Source organism: Tympanuchus pallidicinctus, unplaced genomic scaffold (assembly GCF_026119805.1).
Source record: "Tympanuchus pallidicinctus isolate F22 unplaced genomic scaffold, pur_lepc_1.0 scaffold21, whole genome shotgun sequence".
NCBI classification, from domain to species: Eukaryota; Metazoa; Chordata; class Aves; order Galliformes; family Phasianidae; genus Tympanuchus; species Tympanuchus pallidicinctus.
The window spans coordinates 9,743,189-9,767,060 of NW_026294733.1; the positions used below are offsets into that span (position 1 = coordinate 9,743,189).

At 43.9% G+C, this 23,872-nt stretch overlaps 1 protein-coding gene across 1 annotated transcript in view; it reads left to right on the plus strand.

Annotated features, from left to right (window-relative positions):
• KCNIP1 (potassium voltage-gated channel interacting protein 1) overlaps positions 1 to 23,872 on the plus strand; it is a 302,655-nt gene that overhangs the window by 70,326 nt on the left and 208,457 nt on the right. The window lies entirely within an intron of this gene.

The window sequence follows — 23,872 nt, forward strand, 5'->3', positions numbered from 1 at the left end:
AGTTAGCATAGAGCTCTTAGCACTTTCTTAACATATAGTCTGCCGACTATAATGATGTAGCTGAGCCTTTCTTGACATTTACACATGTATAAAAACAGAATTTTAAGCAATGCCCTATTTGAAGAGGAAGATAAAGTGCTAAAGAGAAGAAATAAAACTGCCTGATGCAGATGGATTTGTAAACTGTTTAAGACATTTCTGCCTTGGTGGAGCGATGCTTGGGCTGCGTGCAGTGTGACAGATCAGCTCCCCACACCGTGCTGAGGTTCCTGCTGGGGTGGCTGAGATCTCATACATGGGGTCATATAGTGACCATGTCCTGGTCTGCCTCTGTGGGCTCTGTTGTCCCATTTCTATATGGCCTTAACGATGCCTCCATGCTAAAATACAACTATGGTTTCTGCTACCAGTTCTTTCCTGCTGTTGTCCTACAATCCATCCTAACAGTCATGCTAAACCGTTGAGCATCTTTCAACAGCTGTTCATTTCGGGGGGGAGGGGAAACAACAAAACACAACAATAACAAAAAAAAAGCAAAAAATCTACTGACCAGGAAATTGTTTTCCACATAGAAACAACCTGGTTGTGAATCCTGGGAGTGGGAACGTGTAGTGCTGAACAGAGGATGGAGAAGGCCTGATTGTGTTCCTCTCCCAAAAGGGCTCTAATGCCCTGGGCAGCACATTGCTTTTGGTACATGGTGCCATTGGTATGTACTGTCTTGTTATCTTTTGCTCAACTTCTGTGTACGTATGTCTGTCTGTACTAGGAAATATGAAGGGAGAGTGAATATTAAAATCAGAGCTCGTGTATCTGGGCCTAAGAGTCAGAGCATCTGTTCTTAATAAAGAGTTGAGCATTGAGAAAAATATCCTTTCCAAAAATATTCTGCTTTGAAATCATTAGCAAAAGAAAAAGGAAGTTGTAAATGAACTACAGTGGGTGAGAAAGATTTTGCATTTAATTGTGTTTGCCAGATTAATGCTCTGAGGTTTGATGTGACGAATTATACTACTGAAAATGGATGCTGTGTTGAACTCTTGAGCAGAGACAGCAGTGTGGAAAAGGATAAAGGCTACAGCAAATATGAGGTACAATAGTAATGTAGACCACAGTCAGTTAGCACGTAATGGCTCCAGTGTGTTGAAAAGAAATGTGTCTGTCTATTCATATGTAACCAAAAGTAAGTGTTTTCCATATAAAAATACATAATCAGAGGGGAAAAAGGAAATCATTCTTAGCCAGAAACGCACCCTGCAGTGTTTATACCTCAGAGTTGTTTTCCCAAAGAATACAAAGTGATTTTTTTCCTGTAGAAAAGGTGTGCCAGGCACATTGCTGGTGGTGCAGAGACGTCCCTGTCTTGAAACTGCTGGTTTCTTTGAGGCTTACATGAAGAGCCCGGTGTTCTTAGAAGGCCACTTGATATGAGGTGTTTTCTCAAGAATGTGGGTAAATCCGCTGTCACCTCCTCTGCTGGCAAAATAAAGCCACAGCACATTCACATGTAAAGCAGCATGCAGGCAGCTGGGAATGCTGGAGCCATTTGGGTCCCATTCATCCTAAATGCTCCTGCATTGCATCTTGAGTGAGAGTTCTCAATTTTTTTAACTTCATTAGTTATTTATCTGTTTCATTGACAAGCGCCATAAAAAGATGTAGTTAATTAACAGCAATATTTATGGCCTGATTTGCTGGGATTTCTTTTATTTGTTTCTGAAGAGTATTTGAAAGTTGGAAATGCTCCTGAACACGCAAATAATACCTATCTGTACTTACCTTACATTATTCAGAGGCCAGTGTTTGCTTTCTTAAAGCAAATATTACCCAGTGATGCTGAAGTTTACCTTGGGGCAGCTGTGTCTGCCCTGTGCAAACCACAGACCTCCAGTAATGAGCTCCTCATCACAGCTGCAGCACAGTCCTGGCATCCAGTGGAGTATTGCAACCACAGTCTCTCCCTGAGTTTATAAAGTGTAGAAAATTGTCTGAACTACAATTTCTCTGGAAAACTGCTGACAGAAAATCTCCGTGGTTCCCTTCTGCCAGAACAGGAGGGAGAAGTTTGCCCCACATGCACAAGGAACTGGCCCCGGGCCCAGCTGCATTCACAGTTCTGTTGGTTTCTGCTCCACTCCCTGGATGGTTTATGACTTTCTATATTTGTTTTATGTCTTATTCCCTTCTGCACAGCTTGGGCATGGTGCAGAAGAGGAATTGTTCCACTGAGAAGTAAGAAACTTCTTCAAAGGTTTGAGCAAGTTGCTAATTATTGCCAGGAGTGGTCAGAGAACTCATGGGAGAGGCTGAGCCAACCAGGAAAACATAATCCTTGTGAACCATCCCCAGAAATGTCACTGCCTGTCTCTGAATGACTCTTGTCAGTCTCTAATTGCACCTGTCTGTGGTTCTGGTCCTTGGCTGCCAGGCAGGACATGTTATTTTTCCAGTTCATTTGTCACTTTGCACTTCACAAATGTGTAATTTCTTCCACATGGCTTCAGCAGTCATCCTCTGTAATTCTGCAGTGATGGAGAGGGATGCTGAGTGCTGTATGTCCTGTGTGCTTCTCTCATAACACAGATAGAAAGAAGTGAAACAAAGGCTGTGAGGGAGGCAAGCAGCCCTATTTCACAGTGAGAAGGCACAGTTACGTCTAATGTACACATCATTTCAACAGTCCCTTCCAGTCTTTCATGTACTGAAATCCAGGGTGCTTCTTTTTTGTGCCTTGCTCTCCTTTAGGTTGTTTGCCCATTATATTGATGGAACTCAGAATCTACATTAAATGTGTTCATTGCAACTCATTACCTTGTTTTTCAACAGCTTTTGCTGGCTTTAATGTTAGCTCTCCATGTTTCTTTTTGTCACGCAGAAATCATTATTTCAGTGTAATTTAATTTTAAGTTTTGGCTTAATTCACATGTGATGGAAAACAGAGTAAAAGCCAACAGACATTAAAATCACTAAAAGCTTATTTCTGTGTACCTACGTGATAAAGTACCTAAAAGCAGCTACAAGAAATGTCATTTCTTGCTGTGGTGCTGTGGCCACACTGTGAGGGTTACTTTACATCTCCTGCTTTTGTAAATTTGAGGAATTGTTAGGGAAGGATGATTTCTATTCATTTGTACCTGAGTTCTGGAAATTTCTGGCCAGATCCTTCCGTGTATAAACACAGCCTTCAAATTGCAAATAAGAATGAGGTTGTTCACTGAAAGCCATAGGCTGGCATACTGCTCCCACGGGAGGTGTGCAGAGCAGGAACTGCTGGGACATTCTGCTCAGTTTGTAACCTAGCTATTCAGGCTCACTGGACATCATTTGAGGTGTTCAAAACTTCGCAAAGAGTTTTGAAGCTGTGTTCCTTTTCAGACAAATAGCCACAACCAACCCTCTTGGCTTTGAGGAGCTCAGTGGCACGGGAGCAGTACTGGCAGCGCTGCAGCAGCTCTGCTGTGTGCAGCCCTCCTTGCAGATGGCTGCACTTGGGGCTGTGCTGTGGGCTGGCTTTGTCATGCTTTTGCAATCTGCTTACATCAGTGACTTTCTGAGAAATTTCATTATTGTTTTTTTCCCGTGACTTTTTAAATGCACTCCACGTTGTTTTGAGGGCTGAATAATTGTTTGCAGTCTCACAGTGTCTGTTCACTGAATCGAGCACAGAGCTAGGCACGCTTTTAATCTTAATATTGCCAGTAATTAGAATGAACCTAGCTACACATCTTCCGTTTTCTCCCATAGCTTGCATTTGATTCATTTTTTCAGTAGAAATGGTGCTTTTGTTAAATTTTCAGTTTCACCAATTTATAAGATTTCTCATTCAGATTCCCAAAACATTTTCATGTTGAATGAGCAGTAATAGGGAATTCAAAGAGTGGTATCAAAGGGAGAGGTATCATCTGCTGATGGCAGCCAGGCTTTGCCTCAGTGCATGAGCGCAGTCCTGGCTGGTGGCAGCCCCTGCCTGCAAGCAGAGCTCCCAGTGCCTCGTGTGGTTTTTCTCTTTATCTTTTGTTCCTCCTGAGCTCCATTCTTCTTAATAGCTGTTTCTGCAGGTTTGGTACAGTGGCTTTGAAAAGCTGGAGATGGTTTGAGGCTGTGATTTTTCAGTCTTTTGCACAGTTTCCTTTTACGTTTCTCTTCACTTTTGATCTCTGAAATGTCCTCTGAATTCTTGCTCTTATGACCTTCTGTTTTCAGTTTCCTCTTTAAGCATGAGTCTCCAGTCTAGTTTTACCTTGCTTTCCTTGTAACGTTTTCACACAAAATGATTTTTCTGAAGGTAGAAACAGCCTTTCTTATAGATCTGTATTTGTCAGCAGTCTCTTCTTTGAGCACAGTCGCTGCCTTGTGAGAAAAGCTGCCAAAGTCCCCATCTCAGTTTGGATCATTAATGTCAGAGCAGTCAGAAAAAGCTCCAGCAGGCTCTCCTTGCTTCCCATCAGTATTCGTGCCTTCTCACAGGTGTGTTTCAGGCTGCAATATTCTGCAGACTAACTGCAGGTTAATAGCTTACCCTCTCATCCTGATTTACTTCAGTGATATTTCAGAGATCGATATCTTCAGGGCTTAGGGGGCAGTGTTTAAGAGGGAGGATCACTATTTAGCATATGTGTCTCCATTGTGCTCAAGCCCAGTCCTTCCTTGTGCTACCAAGACCATGCTTAAATATCCCAGCATCTTCACTATTCAGCACTGAGTATCACCTACTTAGGAGCTTTAATTATTCCTCTTAGTTTCTTTTCTTGCACACCATGCAGAGCATGCTCTGAGAGATGACTTGTCCCAGAGCAATGAAGGTGTTAACCTAAGCCCTAAGGCTGAAGCTGAGACATGCTTGCTGCCCGCAGTGCAGCAGTGCCATGCCAAAGCTCACCTGCTGAGCTCGTCTCCCAGGCACGTGCTTGGTGATGGCTCAGGCTGATTGCATGGCTGTTTCTGTGTGGGTTTCTGACAGAGTCTCTTCAGTGCCCAGTCCCCATCCCATCAGTGTGGGGCAGTACCTTGGCTGCTTCGTGTGTGCCTTTTGCTCTGGGAACTGCTGGACTCCTGCTTGGATGCCCATATGGTTCTCATAAGGAAACTTTGAGACTTTTTATGGTTAATCCTAAATAAGAAATGTAAGTGATGCCTCTGTGCTCTCTGAGTCTGGTATTCCTTTAAATGGATCTGGTAATGATAAGCGTCTCAGTCACACTTAATTAAGATATTTATATGCCAAGAGAGCTGTGTGTGAATGCTACAAAAGTAAATGAACCAAAGGACTCATTGCGGTGCTGTTTCCTTAGCAGAAATGTGTTAACTCCTGTGAAAAGAAGGGACTTCAACTGCCACAGAGCTCATAAATTATTTTTCAGGTGAAGCTGGAAGGCTGGAGACTAAAAATGATGATGAAGACCTGTGAGCTGATAGGGTGACAGTTCCTCAATGCTGGAAATGCTGACGGATGTTTGCTGTCTGCCAGGGAAGCATTGTTTACTTTAGAATTCGCCTCAGAAAAGCAAATCTGCTTTCTGCAAGGGCAGAATGCTTTTCCTGGCTTTTTATGTACAAATGTGTTTCTGTACACACACGGAGAAAAGGAACTTCTGGTTTCAGGAGGGAGAAAAGGAACTTCTGGTTTCAGGAGGTACCGGTGTTTTCCAAAGGGATGAACCATCCCCTGCCCTGGGGACACAGCTGTTCTCTGCCTCTCTAGCACCTGGTGCCATGGTGGATGCCCATCCTTTGTTGGCATTGCTGCTGTGGGACGTCCTTGTCACACCCAGGGGCTCTGCCAGGGCTCACTGCCAGTTTCTCAGCCTGCCCGTCTCCCACCTGGGAGAGTGCAGTTCCGACCATCCTGATGGAATAATTGCATTCTTAATGGCCCCATAGCATTTCAGCAGCACAGCAGGAGCTGTCTTCTCTGTGTTTGTTTTACTGCTGTTTGGATTTCTTTAACATTAGAGCTCACTTTGAGGTTTATTTTCATTCAACAAGCTTTGCTGATCTTACCTGAGGAGTCAAGGACTTCCCCAACTACAGCTGTACACAGCTTGAATCAATCAGTGCTAACCCTCGCAGAGCTGCAGAGGTCTCAGGCAGCTCTGCAGGTCAGTTAGGTGTTACTTTGGTTTATTTTCTCTGGGTACTGCTTGCATTAGCTGACTTCACTATTCCCGTAAGCCTGTCACGTTCTGGTGGTCTGCCATAATCAGCGCTGGTACCCCTCAAACAGTGCCTGACCTGGCTGTGGTCTGTGATGTTGCCATGAGAAACAATGTGAGAAGGCTCCAAGGCATTCAGTGGGCACAGCAGCCCTACAGGTGTCCTTCTGGTGCAGGCAGCATGGACAGCACGAGCATGGCACTGCTGGAGAGGTGAGACCCAGGAGCCGTGGGGCTGCTGCAGGGGCAGCCTGCGCTTCTCCAGGCCTGTCTGACACAGTGGGGACTGTCAGACAACAGGGCTTGCTGCAGCTCTTGCACGTACCAATGACAAGACAGAAAGAGTGAACAAGGAGATAAGGGTTTCTGTTCTCATCCCTGATCTAAATCAATTTACTCCCATATCGTTTATTTCTCAGATAGCATCCCTGGCTTCTCACACATCCCTGGGGTGATGGCACTCCCCTGGGTGCCCTGCTGAGCTCCTGGAGGCTGGAAGCACTGAATTCCTTTTTGACTTTGAAGAATAAAGCTGGAGCACTTACCCATGAGTCTGAAATACATTAATGTGAAATAAAACACAGTCTTTTTGGTTTATATATACTTGAATAGTGCTGAAGTGTTTCTGAATGGACATGGTTTTGATTTCATTTTATTATGGGAAAGATGTTATAGCAAATGCTCAGGCTTCTTAAAATGTTTACTTCTGTTTATTTTCTCCCCTGTTTTGACATAAATGTTTTAGAAGAGATGAGAAACCACTATCATCTCTTTTGATGTGGTACAAATCTGTGTTTTTCAGCTAAATATTCTGGCAATCTTTTTCTGCCCTTAGTGACAACACAGATAAGACATTTCCCATTTCCTTTGCTGAGTATTTCAGCAACATTCAAGAGCAAAGGTGTCACTCTTCTTTCTAGTGCATGGCCAGCTGGGAGCACATCGTGTTTGTGATGGATGTCTTCCTGATATGGAAATTAGAGCTATATCCTAGAAACAGTTCAAGTAAAACACTGGCAACTGCAAAGCTTAAAATGTTCCATCTTTTGTGGACCCTGCTTCTTGAATCCATAATTTCCAGACATTGATTTGTGATGAGGCAACCTGATACTGCAAGCTCAGTCACTGCCCCAAGCAGTGGGGTTGGCTCCAGCCCTGTGCTTTGCAGGAGGGACAGTCTGGGGGTTGTGCTGCTTCATGTCTCATCATTGCTGAAATCAGGGAGCTATTGAGATGAATGTGTGTAAAACCAGGCTAAGGTGAACAGTAACTCTGGACTTGAGATTCTGCAGCTTGTTAAAGACCTGCAAATATATACACTAAGCTACAAACTTTTTTTTTTTTTTAATTATGACAATGAGTAACATGCAAGTAAGAGTTAAAAATTAAAAAATAATAATAAAAAATAGCTAGGAAGTGCATATTTAGCCAACTCTGGTAGTAATGCTGCTGGATTTTATTGCTGTGTGAGTCAAAAGTTCTTCCAAGAGTTGGGGATGCTCCATGTGCTGCAGGCAGCTGTGGTTTGAGGGGTTCATGTTCGAATGCACTGGAAAGCCCCTTCAGGGTGCTAGGAAACAGTGGGGCAGGCTTCTGCTTGTGTTTGGTGAGGCCAGGTCTAACCTCAGTGAAATTCAGCAGAAAGTCCCTCTGATTCTGTGTGAAGGTGCATTAAGTTCCTTCCCTGTTCCTTCTCCAATGAGTACTTATCTCCCTGCTCCTGATAAGAAAAAAATCCAAGATGATCTTTTGCATGCTAACGCCAAGTAGCGTGTGTAACTGTGTGGTAAAGGACTAGAAATAAGTAGATGTGCTCAGCTTAAAGATGAAAGGGAAAGCATCAGGCTGTGAATTGAGGCTCCTAAGAAGCCTGCAAAATGGATGGTTTTGAACCAAATTCCTCTCTTAATATTTCTTGACAATTTTCAAGAGCTATTTGCATAAATAGCCCATTTGTTCCCCTTACATAGGTTTTTCCATGGAGTTTTCTGTAGAAGAATTAGAGCTCTGACTTTTTTGACAGTTCAATCTTCTGCCTATTTTACATTTATGTGCTCTCCAAGTCTAGCTGCTATTCCCCTTTACCAAGAGCATTTTAACATAAATTTTGCTGCGTGCCATTTAATCCGTGAAACATATGCCTAATTTTCCTGCAGAACATACAGAAGACACATGCCTATGTGATTTTTCACTTTGAGGTGTAGTTTGATCTAAAACTAGGATGTCCATTTGTAATGGTATCTTGCTGGAATTTCAATTTAAATGGCTCCTACTGGAAAAAGCTGCACATCCAGAGTTACAGGTATACAAGCCAAAGCCATTTGTGCATTGTTGTTGTGCTCACTGAGCTGCTTTATCAAGACAGCAGCACGTTTCCTGGAACACAAGAGCAGCTGAGCCTGTCAGTGATATTTATTCATTGTTCATAGTGGCTCGAAGCTGTTGCCAAACTGCCCGCGGTGTCCGGTGCTCGTAAGGAACTTGCCAAAAAATGCCCTGTTTGGGAGCACTTGGAGAGCTCACCGAGCCATCTGGTGTGGAAGGATAGACGAACACGGGAATTAATTAGCTGTAGATGGTCTCTGCTGAGCGTATAGAAGATGAAGACGGGGATTTTTTAAGCTCGATAACATGGTTGAAAACTACTTGATAGCAAATATGTAATTCCCTTTAATGAAGTACGGAGCTGTGGGAACACTGCAGCTGAGCAGCAGTAATGATGAGCGCTGTTGTAGCCATGCCTGTCCCAGATCTCTCTGGTGGCTGGATGGTTTTTCTTATTGGCTGCCAAGAAAATGTTCTGTATGAAAACAGGTATCTGCTATGGTAAATTACACCTCTCATTTCATCGTGTTTTGAATTTTGTGGTGGCGTTATGGAAAATCCTTCTTCACCTGCTTGTGGCTGCATACTTGTAACACAGAGAAGAGTATTGTTCTCTTACATCCACCATATGCAGAACGTTCTCTGATTATGTTTGATACAAAGATGTTGGGTGAATTAAAAAGAACTCAGTGTTTTCAGTGCATGGCAGTGTTTGCATTCCTCCTTCCCAGATCTCAGCTGTTCACACACATTGTACAGCACAGCAGCTATCTGCAGAAATACTGCAGCGAGCAAGGTGATACCATGGTGCAGCCAGCTATCCCATGGGAGACCTAGAATAGAATTCCTGTGAAGTAGGGTGTGACAGTTCTAAAATACAAATAGCATAAATTCTTGTCTCCTTGTAAGTGCTCTTTGCTTTTAGATGTATGCACAGACAGTTGATGTTGAATGTTTCTGCTAAGTTGTGGGTGAAATGTGATGACCAAGTTCCCTTTGGCTTTGAAAGTGCCAGTAATTAGAAGCAAATGGACTTCAACCATCTTCTGCCTGTCAATCTTTTTTAAATTGCTCCCTTAGTCTCACTTGCCTTTCAGCTTTGACAATAGAGAGGTGGTATTGCAAACAGGACTTTAACACCTACTGCAAAATATTTGCTCAAGAAGCTTTCATAATGCAGTCCAAACAAAGCCATCATCGAGGAAATATATTGGGTTTTCAATAAGGTTGTCCTTAACGTAGCCTGTAATTTCCCCTGTTATATATCTGAAGTCGTGTTACTGTCTGCATACGTAGCAGACGTGGAAATGGGGCAGCTCTTCCCTCTCAGGGAAGCACACAAATCTGCTGATATTATGGGTATGTGCAGGGCTCTCTGTGGACCTGCGCTGCAGCGTGTTTAATCATTCATTATACAAGTGCAAGTGGAGTGGAATAAGTTCATGAGCTCAATCATGAGCAGGTTGGAGATGATTGCTTGCCTCTAGACGTCCCTGACTTCAGTTAGACCAGCTAAAATAGAAGGAGCAATGAGCCACGAGATGGGTCTTTAATTTTTTATATGCTTTTTTAATCAGTGACTGGACTATAACTGGCAGATTCTTATTATGTTAAGACATTCCATCAATGGCCAACCTCTGTTTTGTCCTCCTGATAGAAATGTGCTCTCAGTTTCCCTGGAAGACCTCTGGGTCATTGGGGGATTTCTGTTGTTTGCAGTCATTTTCTGTCTTCTGCGAACTGCAGAGCAAGCTTTCACAGCAGGAGAGATGTGCATGTTTGGGGCAGCATAGCAGCAGCCATTGCTGGCACGTGGCAAACGTTGAGAGGAGCCTGAGAATGGGTTTCTGTTTGCTGAGAGGTATTTACCTCTGTGCAGTCTCTGCGGCTTGCTTTCATCCTTCTTGGTGTGATGGCCAAACTCTTTCTTTCCTTTTAGCATCATTGCTGTGAAAAGGAGGAATAATAACAGAAAAAACTCTAGTCAATACTTTTGGAGAGGTTTCTGGGTTATCTTTTTCCTCCTTTATAGGCTATGATGGGGTAATAATGGCCCACAAATCTACTCAGCCATGAAAATGTTCCCCATGCTGGACATATTAGCAACTTCAGCTCCCGACAGTTCTGCCTGAAGTGTTGTGCCAGTGTACTTCTAAACTTATTTTTGTAGCTGGCAAAAATGCAGGGGAACCTGTTTTCACAAAAAAAGAAGAAAAATAAAAAGAGGAAATGTTGTTCTCTGATGTTCTACCTTGCCATAGCAGCAAAAGAAGTTGAACTTTATTGATCAGTTGAAGAGAAACTAAACATTTTGTCTTAGGCTGGGACAAAATCTGGAGGTGGATTTTTCTGTTGTTCATTTTCAGAGATGGTGGAAGATCAAACATGCAGAGCGAGATAACCTCCCTTTGAAGGAAAAAAAAGAAACACCACTATAGGAGTATTGAAAGCTGAAATACTTTTGGCTTAACACAGAACAGTTACTCCCTGAGTTCAAGCCAACATCTCTGAAATGGGCCCCATGCTCATTCCTGTGTGCTACTGAGCTGCTCCTGGAGGCAGAGCAGCTTTAAAACGTGGAGCCTCAGTTCTGCAGCCCCCTGCAGCAGATCAAATACTGATGCTAGTGGGATCATGGATGGGTAACACAACAGAATGTCCAAGGCAGAATAAGGCAAGTTTCTTTGTGTTCTTACGTTCTCTTACTCAGTCCTGAATGTGGTTTATCTTGACAGTGGTTTTGCATGGGCTGGGAAGCATTAGGTCAGCAGCATGATGGGCAGGGCTTGAGCCATCATAGAATGACTAAGGTTGGAAAAAAGCTCTTAAGACCATGAAGTCCATCCATCCACCTGACACCAATGTTGCCCACTAAACCATGTTCCGTAGTACCACATCTACACATTTCTAAGCAGCAGTGCTGGTGCCTAAGGAGGGAGCTGGAGGGTGTGAAATGGACAGATAGACGGTGGGGTGGGGGAGATCAGTGGGGGGATGGGGACATGGATGGTGAGGGTCTCATGACTGAGGAACCAAAGGTCTCCTGCACAAGCAGAGAAGGGGGAGCATGGCTGAAAGTGACACTAGCATTGCTGAGGGCTTTCCTGTGAAGGAGAGTGACAGTGACTGAAGGTGTAGATTGAGAATTAGAGAGTTTTCTAGCAGCAGTATGAGCACAATTCAAGGCAGATGCCCACAGAGTGAACACAGCTTAACTAGCAACAATATTTGCTCTGCAGTGATCTATTTCAGCCTCCTGAGTGATACACACCAAACGTGGAGATGCACGGGGATTTGTCACAAAATACAGTGTGATGGGAAGGGACTGGGAGAAGCAGCTCACACAGAGCTGGGGTAATCCTTCTGAGGTTTTGAACTAAATCAGATAGCGTATTATTGAGAATTGCCAGCATGAAATAAATGGGCACAGTCCAGTGAACGTGCTGGGGGAAACACAGTGACACGGGGTGCTTATACTTTTCTTCACCGAGCTATAGAAAAGAGCTGTGCAGGAGTCGAAATTGAAGGGATATAGCTTAATCCCCCAGCTCATTGCTGTTGGCTACTCTCTAAGTAGACTTTTATTTGGGGAAAGCGTTATGCCACCTCCAGCTGCTTGGTTTTTCTATTTCTTTGTGCAGTTTCAGAGTCTAGATGTTTCTGCAAGGGAGACCAATCCCCCGGGGGTTCCCAGTCTGCATTGCTGTGTTCACTGTGTGGCAGTTATACCTCTTACAGCAACGTTAAGTACAATCTGCTGTTAGCTGTATTTGGAGCTGAAATGACAAATGGCTAATTATAAATAGCAACTCACTGAAGTGTAAGCAGGATTATGGATGCGGCTGTGAAGTGGCTTGATTCTTTGGTCTGGTTCTCTGTGGTTTGGTCTGTTTGAACTTCCAGGGGCTTCTAAAGCTGCACAGTGGTGTACAGGCTTTGTGCCTGGTGCACAGTGAAACACAACATCTGGCACGTGAGAACTTGCTGCTGCAAAAAACGGCAGTAATTCGGATTGGTGGTATCAAGGCATGGGCTCCCAGTGAAACGTGTTCACATACACAGCTGTGCTAACGCAGGCTAGGTCCCACAGAAGTGTCTGTATGTATAAGAGAACAGATTCCTCTTTTTGAAGGTCCTCTTACAATCAGCTCAGTTTTGAAAAACTACCCTATGCATTAAAAGGTTAAGACCAAGAAACCTTGGGAGGGAGCTGTTATTTTCCTATGCTTTTATCTTATTACCAGCTGCAGAAGACCTAACTGCCTTCCAAATGTAAGCACTGTGTAGTGTGGGTGATCCTGTCTGCTTGACTGGAAGCTCCTTCGTGCCAAAAAAATAACAACAACCCTACACTTGTATTTGAATCCTTATTTTGGTATCTTAAAGTCAGATTTGGCATTGTATTTGAAACTAGTTTTGTAGGATTAACTTATCAAAATGCCTTATTCTATCTCTGGAGGCTCACCGGCTAAGAGTGCAGGTTATTGGAATTGTTGCTGATGTCTGAGCTCTTCTGGATGCATACACATCTTTTAGGGCTGAATTCATTCAGTAGCTGAAGCTGCTCTAGCTAAAGCTCAGCTGACTGTGTTGTAGATAAAGGAAAAGGCAGTGAGAAAAACCTCCCTGAAAAATAAGAAGAGAGAGATGAGCAGCTGCCCAGCTACCATCTGGGTCCATGAGTGTCTTTTTTAATGCTTTGGTAGAAAATTTCCGATTCAGTCAGTCTGAACACCATCACATAGGCAGCATCTGGTCAGCATCACCAGAGAGGAAAGGACTGGGAAGGCTTTGATGAGAGATTTGGTTTCTATTATGCAAGTTCACCTTGTGCAAAACCCAGCCCTTTTAACTGCCGCCGGGATGTTTCAGTGTTCCCTTTTTGGCTATGGGGTGCTTCTTGATCTCTACCTGCTGGTCCCTGCAGTGATTGTTTGGACAGGTCAGGCTCCAGTCTGACCCCAGGTGTCTGAGAGTCATGGGGAAAATCACAGCAAACTGCAGTTGTAATTCATTAATTACTGATACTCAATTGCATGTATATATAAACGCCCATGTGTAATTTTAAAAGAGCATTACTGTCTCTTAGGGATAAAAGAATTAAATTCTCTTGTTCCTGAGTTAAAAAACTGATTACTTCCCCAGATTTAAATCTGGGGTGGTTGCTTTGGAAGTGCAGGAGAGCCCAGAAAAGAAAGCTTCAGATTTGCATAAAGCTTATGGGAAAAAATATATATTACTGTGTGTAAATTATTTCTCTGGCAAGTAAAGGATACCTTGAAATTTGTGACTTATTTTATGCTGCTGTGCTCAGAAGGAAAGAGATAATGAAATGCATGAGGAATGGCCTCTCCAAGGTATCTCCCCCCAGGACTGACACAAGTAGGAGCCTATTACTTTTTCTTAGGTGAAAATCTGGACTAGCTCCTTTGGTCTCAGTGGATTTCCAAGAGCATCTATCAGGATATGGCTTTAGCTCCTTAGCCACCTTTTCCAACTGAAATCTAGCCAGTTGAAGTATGGTAGTCCTAATTCACTTCAGGATTATTTTTAATATGACAGACTCGATCAAATCCCTGTGCTTTTTTAAAGTTAGTTGCATGACAAAATATTTATTGATTTAGTTTGACTTGCTCAGAGATGAATCATTTTTCTTCTTGTCTGCCAATTTCTGAGGATATGAAAATGTAATTTATATGCACTAGTGGTATCTGTGTGCTCTGATCACATGGAAAGAGATCTACTTGTCCAGTTCTTATGTGCAGATGAGTTTGAGGAAAGTAGACTGGAAACTCAAAATACAAAAACTGATTGAAGCTGAAGCTCATGTCAGGGGGATAACAGGTGTATGCCAGTTTCTCATGTTCTCCCTTCAGTGGGTTGAACAAGTTTGCTGAGCAAATTTGGCTGCTTGTGTGATAGGTCTGGGTCCATGGTATCCCCTCCTCGTGCCATGTGGGATTTTGGTAGCCGTGATTGAGTCTGAAATTGGGGTCAGATGTCTGGTAGAGTTGTAATCCCACCTCAGGGTCTATTCACAGTGGCACCTTACCCTTACCCCTGGTAAGGCTGCTGTGTGCAGTGTCCGTATGGGGCAGAGCCCAGCACAGTGCTTTGCGTGTCACTTCTTCCTCTGAGCTTTTCTATTTGAATACATACTCTCTATCCTTGCAGTAACTTAAGATGCTTTTTAAATTTTTCCTTTATTTTTCAGAAAGTGAAGGAATCATTATGCTTTCAGTTATTTATCTGTGTAATTTTGTGAAGAAATTGCAAATATAATTGAATTTTTTGAGGAGCCCATGAATTCCAATGAGGCAACAATAAAGGAAACGGAGTGATTAAGGAATTGTGATTCATTTGTTGTACATCATTACAGCGAAAGCTTTGTTGCTGGATTCCTTGCAGATGGAGTCACTGAACTATGATTATATTTCAGAAAATGAAAGGGGACAAAAATAAAAGGGCAATAAAACAAATTAGTAGATGTCTTGAGGGACTCGATTATCACTGACTATGTTTTGTATCATAAATGTTCTCAAACTCTGGCTGCTGGAGGCAGAACAGTTACTGGTATCAAAATCTTCGATTTATTTATGCTGTATTCTCACTCAAGTTCCAAATTGACAAGAGAAAAGTGGAGTTGTGTTTTAATGGTATTTTAAAAAGAAAATAATGTAAGACTGTGGCTGGATGTGTCCTCAGGGAGCAGGTTTTCATGCAGAACCAAGCTTACGCCTCATGTGTGCACTCAGTGTACGTACAGAGGGCTTTGCACCTTCACGTGCAATCTCCACTGCTGGTAGTGCTTGGCAAGGAAGGTCTGTGTCCTCTGACAAAACTGAGTTTTGACCTTCTTGTTGTTGTTTTCCTCTTCTTCACCTGTTTTCTCCTTGTTTGCTTGCTTGCTTTTTCCTCAGTGGAAGAAAGAAAGAGACAGAAAAATAATGATAAAAATGAGACACAAATGATTTTGGCTGCAGAAGATGCCTGATTATTAAGTGCCTTTCTTTGAAACAAAGGTTGGTTTAATAGCTTTTCATGGAAAAACTATCATTTTTTTAATCTGTGCTGGTGCAGCAGGATAAGGCTCTGTATGGCTGCTGCGATGATCCCAGAAATCTGTCAAGGCTAGGAGGAACCTGCAAGACCCACAGCTGACCAATACCTCAGATACTGAGCAGACAGACTGGGCTGGGGAGTGTGGATGTTGTTCAGCTTGCCGTCATGTCATTTATTATCTGTGCTAAAATGGTTTCTTATATAGGTGCTTGCTGCAAGAAAGACATCTTTGACAAGTTAGCTGCTGTAAAAGTAGCACAGTAATATCATGTCCTGACTGAAGCATTCTGAGGCTAGGATTGGGCAAGGTCACAGCTAAAACATCGTATAAAAACATACATGCCCCTCTCTGTTTATATCTAAAATACACATAAAGGTTGTGGCAGCTCCCATGGTAAAGGTACACCTGGTTGATGTTTGTTGTTTTTGCTACTCCTAAGAGCAGAAAAGCCACAAACGCAGCATCACAAAGAGCAAAGAAGCTCCAAAGAAAGTATGTGAAGGAAGCTTAAAAAAAGCCTGAGGTGTTATTTAGGGATCTCCTGTCCTCCCTGTGCATCATCTCTTGCATCTGTGAGCTATAGTGGTTCATGGACTCAGGAGAATCATGCATGGAAGCAGCAAATCCTCACCTCTTCTCCTACAAAATCTACAAAAGACAGTATTGACAGTATCGTCTGTTTCTGAAGAGAGGAAGGTGTAGCCATGTTTGCAAAGCTGTATGCAGAGTACAGCTCTCCAGTAGTTCCTTCCTGACCCCTCCAGTGTGTGCTGCGAAGCACAATACTTTGCTGACCTCATTACTCTATCTTGCATAACTAGTCATGCTCGCACTTATGCAATTATCCAGTCCTTTTGAAATTCTGCATCTATGGGATTGGTTTCAATAGCCATCATAATGGATTTTATAATCCTCTGGAGAACAGCAAGGTTAGGAGATAAATGTAGAATTTGCTGGTGAACTATTTTAAAATACTCTAAATTATTTAGTCAAGGACATAGATATGAAAAACCATTCAGCTGCCTATACTTCTTGATTTCTGGTTCAGTCCTGTCCTAAAACCTTTCTACAGTAATAACGTAATGATGTAACTTGGGTTTTTTTTACCTGAGATAAAGATGGGAAATGCAGCACTCTCCACAAGCAAAGTCTCTACCTGCAGAGCACACTGCAATGCTCAGGCATCATAAGGCAGATTGAGGCCACGATGCCGTGAAAATCAGTATCTCGGGGCAAAATAAAACATGGGTATGAGACAGAACAAGCTTATGATGTAAGATACAAAAGTCTTAAATCAGAATTTATTACCAGTAAAGCTGAAGGTGCAAAGTGTTGACAGCAGTAAGTAATGTGTGGTCCAAGGAACAGACATTCCTGTCACTGGGACTGCCACAGTCCTCATGCTGCCTGTCTTGGTGTGGAAGTCATGGGGTGCCTGGTCCATAAAGACTACCTGAACTCCTGTGTACAGGTGAGCCCCAATTTAGGATTGCAGTGCATTTCTGGAAGCAGTGTAAGTTGTGGTCCTTCATCCAGTAGAGAAACAGATTCTGTGAGTCTCTGGGACAGCCATCAACACTGATGTATGAGGAAACAAAGGAAGAACTGATGATGTGCAGCAGTTGGGCTTATTGCTGGACAGTAGCTGAAGCAAGAAGCCTAGCATAACTTGTTCCCCTCTGGTCTGGCAGTGGGAATGGAAGTGGAGATGCTTGTTTCTGTGCTCTCATTATAACATGCTGGCATATACCAGTACCTGACCAAGTGGAAAATTCTTCCAGCTTCAGTGTATTTGCAGGTAGAAATACAGAAATTTAGCAGATGGTTGAATATGGTCAGATCATATGGTCATGTTCTTAGCTGGAAAAGATGAGCTTTGAAACCAATAGTATTGCACCAATTTATGGCAGCCACGAGAACTAGGTAATAAAAAGATACAGACTGAAAACAGTTCTGTGGTTTTCTTCTCCCTGATATAAAATCCAGAACCTCTGATGCAACTTTTCGGTTTGCTGTGCGTGGTTTGCACAAAAGCTTCAATACAAAACACTGAGGCAGCGCTTTGTTAGCAGCTTATTTTTTCCAGTCAAGCTAAAATACGGCGATGTATTCCTGTAAGCATAACTCCTTCCTGCACACCCTTTGATTGTCAGTGGACAGCTGCAATAAGGGATGCAGGGCATGTGCTGGTGCCCCGTGCACAGCAGCTCCTGTTTGAGCAGATAGTGTCTGAGGTTGGGACACTTCTGAAAGCACAGAGGGAGCTGGGACTAGCAAGGAATGCTGCACTGGGTTTCTGTTCCCTCTCCTCTCCATGTTGAGTCAGGTATTCAGAGGCTTGCACACCATTTTCTTGTGCAGTGGTGACAAGTTATTTCCTTGGCTTCAGCTCTAATACATCGCTAGATCCCTGAGAGGAAAGTCACGTCAGCCCCTGTTGGTGGAATCATTGGAATCTCATGTCATGGCTTGCCATTTTTCCATTTGAGTCATCGTGGAGTGATCTACCCCACTGTGCATTCCTAAAATTAAACTAAAGGAAGGAGGAGAGGTGCACCAATGTGTGAATAGCACAGGGTGCCGACATAGCCTGGTCATAGCAGGTGTGCAGTCAGAGCTGACAGCTGAGCAGTGCTGCAGGGCAGCCCTGTGGCAGGGATGGCACCGAGTGCTGTGGGCTGACACGGCTGCTGATGTGCCTGTGCTGACAGGTGACAGCTGACAGCCATCTCCCTCTGGCTCTGCTCAGCACACCGGTTGCACAGGGCTGTAAAAGCCAGCTGTTCCTTTGTGGTTCCTCGTGGGATTTGAGCATTGGCAAGGGAGTGGGAGGAGGAGACATGGGGAACGCTGGTGGGAGAAAAGTGCTGGTGGTAACTCTGCTGTAAGTGAATGGGGAGAGAACCAAACTCAAGGGCAAGGGATAGGGGAAGGAAATGTAGCTTCTGTACACGGCTGCTGCCAAAAAGCTTGAACTGTGCTGTGCTTTCAGTGGTCAAGGCCTCTATGCAAAAAGCCAGTGAGGCAGAAGCTGTTCAGTGAGCATGTGCAGTGGTGCAAAACAAATGGCCTTGGAGGGATGCTGGGACCATAGCCACTGTGGGTGGCAGCTGAGCTAGGTTTTGTACTCGAGGCATCAACAAAGCAGATGAAAAATTCTCCAACTTGCTTTAAATTCGTGGCCTTGCATGACTTGGCACAGTACTGCTCTGGTTAGCCTGAAAAAACACAGTGCCTGAATTAACAGTAGATATCCCTGGTTGATCTGTGTTTGCTGCTGCACCAATCTCTGCTCCATGGTGCTGGGCTTCCACTGCAACCCCTAGTCTATAAACACATGTAAAGGCAGCAACTCAGCCTGGATAAGAATCAGTACATCCCCTTGGGTGCATTTCCTTCTCTTCTCCCCTGCAGACGGAAAGCTGGGTGGTGCTGCAAAGTTCAGAAGCAGCTGGTGGCAGACCATTGAGGTCGGGCCAGCAGAGCATGGACTTGTTGACCTGCTGTTTGTGGATGCATAGAGGACTGCTGATACTGCTGAAGATAGCAGTTAGGTTTGAAAGTGCTAATGCTTGTGTTCCCCTCAGCTCTCGCTCCTGCTTGTTGCACACCATCACCTGATTTGGAGAACCTCAAGTGTGCTGCTTTATCCTTTCCACTGTAGGGCAGTAAAGTAGCTCTGTGGGGGGCAGTGGTATCAGTGGGGCCATGTTCCCATGAGTACATTTGTTCTTACACAAGAGCATCATGCTCAGTTGCCCCAAGTCATGTCTACACCAGTGTGTTGCAGTCCCTGCTGACTGAACTGTGTTTGCTTTAAGAACAAAAAGTCACATTCCTTTCTTGTGTAATAATGCTTTTTAACATAGACCAGACTTGAACGATCCGCCTTTTGGCATAAAAAATGTTATTGGTATTAAGACAATTTTTAGAGAGCAAGATTAGCTTGTTTCCAAGCTAATAGAAAAAGATAGCTACAGTTTCTCGGATTTACTTTCTATTTTTGCAAAGTATATTTTGCTTTGCTGCTTCTTGTCCCTTCTCCTGTGTTTTTATCTCTCTGATTGTCTTCTCTCTTACCCTGTCTGTGCTTCACACCTGGGTGATGGAGCAATTGCTTGTCCACTGGCAATATCTGGCATGGACACATCAGAGATGGAGAGCAATTTTCATGTCCCGGTGTGGTCCCTGTTCTTATCAGCCTGTCCTTGCCATGCTACACTGCGTGAGGCACCAGCTCACGATGTTAGTGATGCAGTGAGGAGGGTGATAACAGGTGTCACAAGTGATGACTGTCAACACACATCTGAAAATTAGAAAGTAAATACGAGTTTCCTGGTAGGTGGAGTGAGAGCTCGAGTCCTGTGCCAAACCAGCACTGCTTGGTGCTAATAGAAACCGTCTCCCAAATACTAATTTTACTTTTGTGGCTTCTTTAGCCATTGAGTGTTGACTTGAGAATTAAACTAAACTTTAAAATGGAGCTTAGCTGAAACTTGATCAGATGGAGGAGGAAACAAAAAAGCTGGGCTCACAGTGTCTGCTGAAACCTGTGTTCAGATGCTTCAGGAATCTTCTCCAAAGGATGGCTGTGTAAGCTGTAAATATGAATTTCTGTAACAGAAGTTAATTGATCTTGTGCTTTCAGTTGTGCTGTTGAAACTTAATTTTTGGATGGCGAATTAACTGTGTTAACATCAATTACAGAGCTATTCAAACCTTTGTATTGACGTTGGAGTGTGTTCTGAAATCTTTCCTGACTTTGTTGGTGACTTTGGTTACATGGTGGATTATATAAACCTGAGCTCATATTACGAGAATCCTTTGTTCACAGCTCCAACAAAAGTTGGGAGTAGTTTCTCCAGAGAAACTTGTGAGAAGAACTTGGTAATTGAGGTCAGATAGCTGCAATTTGCTGAATTACATGCTGGGAATGGCCATAAGTGACCAGCATTCAGCTGGAGATGAGTTTTTATCTCGAGTCTTTGTTGCTGAATAATTAGCTGTGCGCTTGCCTCTGATGGTCACTGTTTTCAAGAAGTTTCTCCTTGCTTCAGAATGGACTTCAGAGGTTTCTCCTTTTAAAAGGAGGATTCTGATGAGCTGCTTTCCTGTGTCACAAGGCCTTTATTTCCCATTCTTTTCCAGCAAGCTAGTTTGGGGGGAGGGACAAGTTTTGGTTAAAACTGACTGCATGCACACTGCAGAAGGAGTTCTGGTTTCCTGGGAGCCGGTGCCTCTAATGAGCCCTTTGGTGCAGCTGACAGGATACACTGCAGGATTTTTCATCATCATCCTGTGAGGGAGAGAACTTGATGGTTAGTAGGTAAGGCAAGGCCCATTTGTTCCTTTGGATGCAGTCAGGGCACCCTGAGGATGTGGGATGATGTTCCCATGTCTTTGGGGGACCTGTTATGCACATGTGCTTCTCTGCACAGCCCACGAGAAGCTTCTGTGCAACTGAAGTGTCATTATGCCTTTTAGCTTGCTTCTCATGTGCTGAATATGAGAATTTTATATTTATCTTTCTTTACCATTCCTTACGAGTGTCTCAAACAAATCCTGTTGCTTGTTTCCCCTTTGGGAGTGCTGGGAGGAGGGAGTGTGCAAAAGCAGACAAAATTCATACAAGAATTTTTGCTGCTTCAGTGCTGCTGTGGGAATTGCAAGAGGGGAAACCAGACGTTGTGATGCTAGAAGTCTTTTGTTTGTTATTAATTGTGGGGTTGTTAACTGGTCTAATGGAACACGTGTAGCTGCTTGTACATTTTTGTGGGGAGGCATGCTCTGTATGCTCACCTTGCCGTTTTCTGTTTTCTTCTCAGTTTTGTTTGTAGATGTTCTTAGATCTCAGTGACAAAACGTCAAGTTTTCAGGTTACATAGGGGATTTCATGTCCTGACATGAATTTTTTTCAAAGCTTTTTTGTACTTGGTGAGCGGGTGGTGTGACAGTTTAGCCTGTAAGGAAGCCTTGTTGTAAGCAAACTGCTCCCAGCACTTAGGGCTGGGCAACTGCTGCTATGAAATTAAGGAAAAACAAGCCACCAAGTGCATGCAGTTTGCATGCAGTGTGTGTGCAATATGACTGATAGAGCTGTGAGATGATGTGCTGATGAACTTGCAACAGTTTATAGTAGTTATGGTCAGAATGAGTGAAGAAAGTGAGATTTGGGATAGAGCTGAGCGCTTTCTTACACTGACAGATTCAGCTATGCCAGAAAATCCCAAGGGTAAACTGTTCACTGGTTAATTCACACTGTAACATTCATGGGTGAATGAAGAAGAGCTGAAGTGGGTTCCTTCTTTGTTTTCCAATCCAACCTAACTTTCCTCACCCTCTGGTATTGAGGGCAGGGTGAGGACAGTGCTGTCCTGGGCTGCGCTCCTGGCCCTTGTGGTTCTGAGACGCCATGCTTTAAGTGATGGAGGAAACTTCGTGTTGCCATATTTAATACCAGTAACTGTGACTCAGGGACAAAGTTCCCCAACCAGAACTGTCATTGCATGTGCCCAGGATCTATTCAGCAAGGCAGTGAGGAAGGAATTAGTAGCACTATGCGGAGCTCCGGAGCTCTGAGCAGTGAGAAGTGTCAGCTTCTCTTGTCAGGAATGGCTGGGAGCTGCATCAAGCAGTTGGGTAAAGGTTACGTGTTTGATTATTTCATATTGCAGCTCACTTACATGGCCTTCCAGCTGTTTGCTCAGTGCTAATGACTCACTTCATCTACATAGGCATAGCATTGCCTCAGGGTCCTTTTTTTTTTTTTTTATGAAATGTTTTCTCTTTTATTAAAAATCCAGAATATATTTGCACTGCTTTATTGGTGTCCTCGTAGGTAATTACTGTATTTCTGCCTGTGTGGAAAGCCTCAGATCAGTGATAAATCATCACTCACTGACAGTTCTCCATCAGCCCTCTTTATAAGCACCAGAGCATCATTTGGAGGCAGGAGCTCTGCTGTTTCCAATGCCATGTGCAAGAGCAGAGGATGATCTTCAGCTTCCAAGCCCCAGACAGCTCTGCCCAGCACTGTCCTCTGCAAGACAGGTGGTGGAGCTTCTCAGTGCTATGTACTTGTTCTTCTCTGGAACTCTGTTGCACACTGGGGCTGTTGCATAATAAACCGTACTTTCCTTCCTACAGATAATACAGGACCAGAATATTTGTGTTTGAAATACAGATCCTGCTGCCTGCAGCAATACTACTTAGAATTTTTTAGGAGCAGCTGGTGTGGATGCCCATAGGATTTTTGAAAGCTTCCACTGTATATAGAAAGATGTTTTCATCTTAGTGACTTATTTGGGGCCATATGCATGAGTTACTGCCTGTGAACTCTCCTTAACTTTCCTAGCAGAATCGTGTTCTCTAAGACAGGCTGTGCCTCTCGTGGGAACCAGCTCCATCTTCCTGCCCCCGGAGCCTTCCTGCTAGCCCAGGTTTAATTGCAGCATGGCTGTTTCCAGTGTTGCACAGCTGGGCAGGCTGACAAAGAGGGAAATAATCAGACTGCTGGTCGAATTGAGTGAGGACTGCAACGAACAGGAACGTGAAGTGTGTGAAATGAATGACAGGACAGACAGTCTGCCTTAATCCACTGAGCGGATGCAGCCTCATGCAGACACTGTCCACATGCATCTTCTTGTGTTACTTTACTGTTGCTCACTGCAGGGCGCTGCATCAGAAGGCAATTTCTATCTCTTGTCTGTTCTTTGAGACAAAAATAACAAAAACCTCATTCTGATCTCTGGAGGCCTTCAAGCAAAGAAAGCAGCTCTCACCTTTCTGTGGAATTTAAAAGCAGGCAAGCTCACAACTGGGGGTTGATATGAGGATCATCGTGTCTAGGAGGGCAGTTCTTATTGCCAAAAACTTATGGTTATGAGCATTACATGCCACATACAGGAAGAGATTGGAGCAGGCCCTGCTTGTGTCTGGGTGTCATGCCAACGAACCAATGGGATGACATACAGCTGAGTGTTTCCAGTGGTTGAGGAAAGGAATAAATCCATATTCCCTGCCAGTGTGATGCACTGAAAATAATCCCTGCTGGCAGCAAATGTGGTCTGAGTCTGTGCTGCTGGGATCCAGGAGGAATTCTGAAAGGCTGATTCAAGCCAGGGGAGTTCTGCACAAGGAGAGGATGATGAGCAGCCTTTAGGGGAGCGAGGCCCTGCTGAGCTGCTCTGAGTCTGTTCCAGTGCAGGGAGCATCAGAGAGAGTGCATGTGGGGCTGCTGTCTGCACGGCGAGTGCCGCCCTGCATCCTGGCACACCGTGCCTGCCACACAGCCATTCTTGTAGGTACAGTGGGGCTGTTCCAACACGTTTAA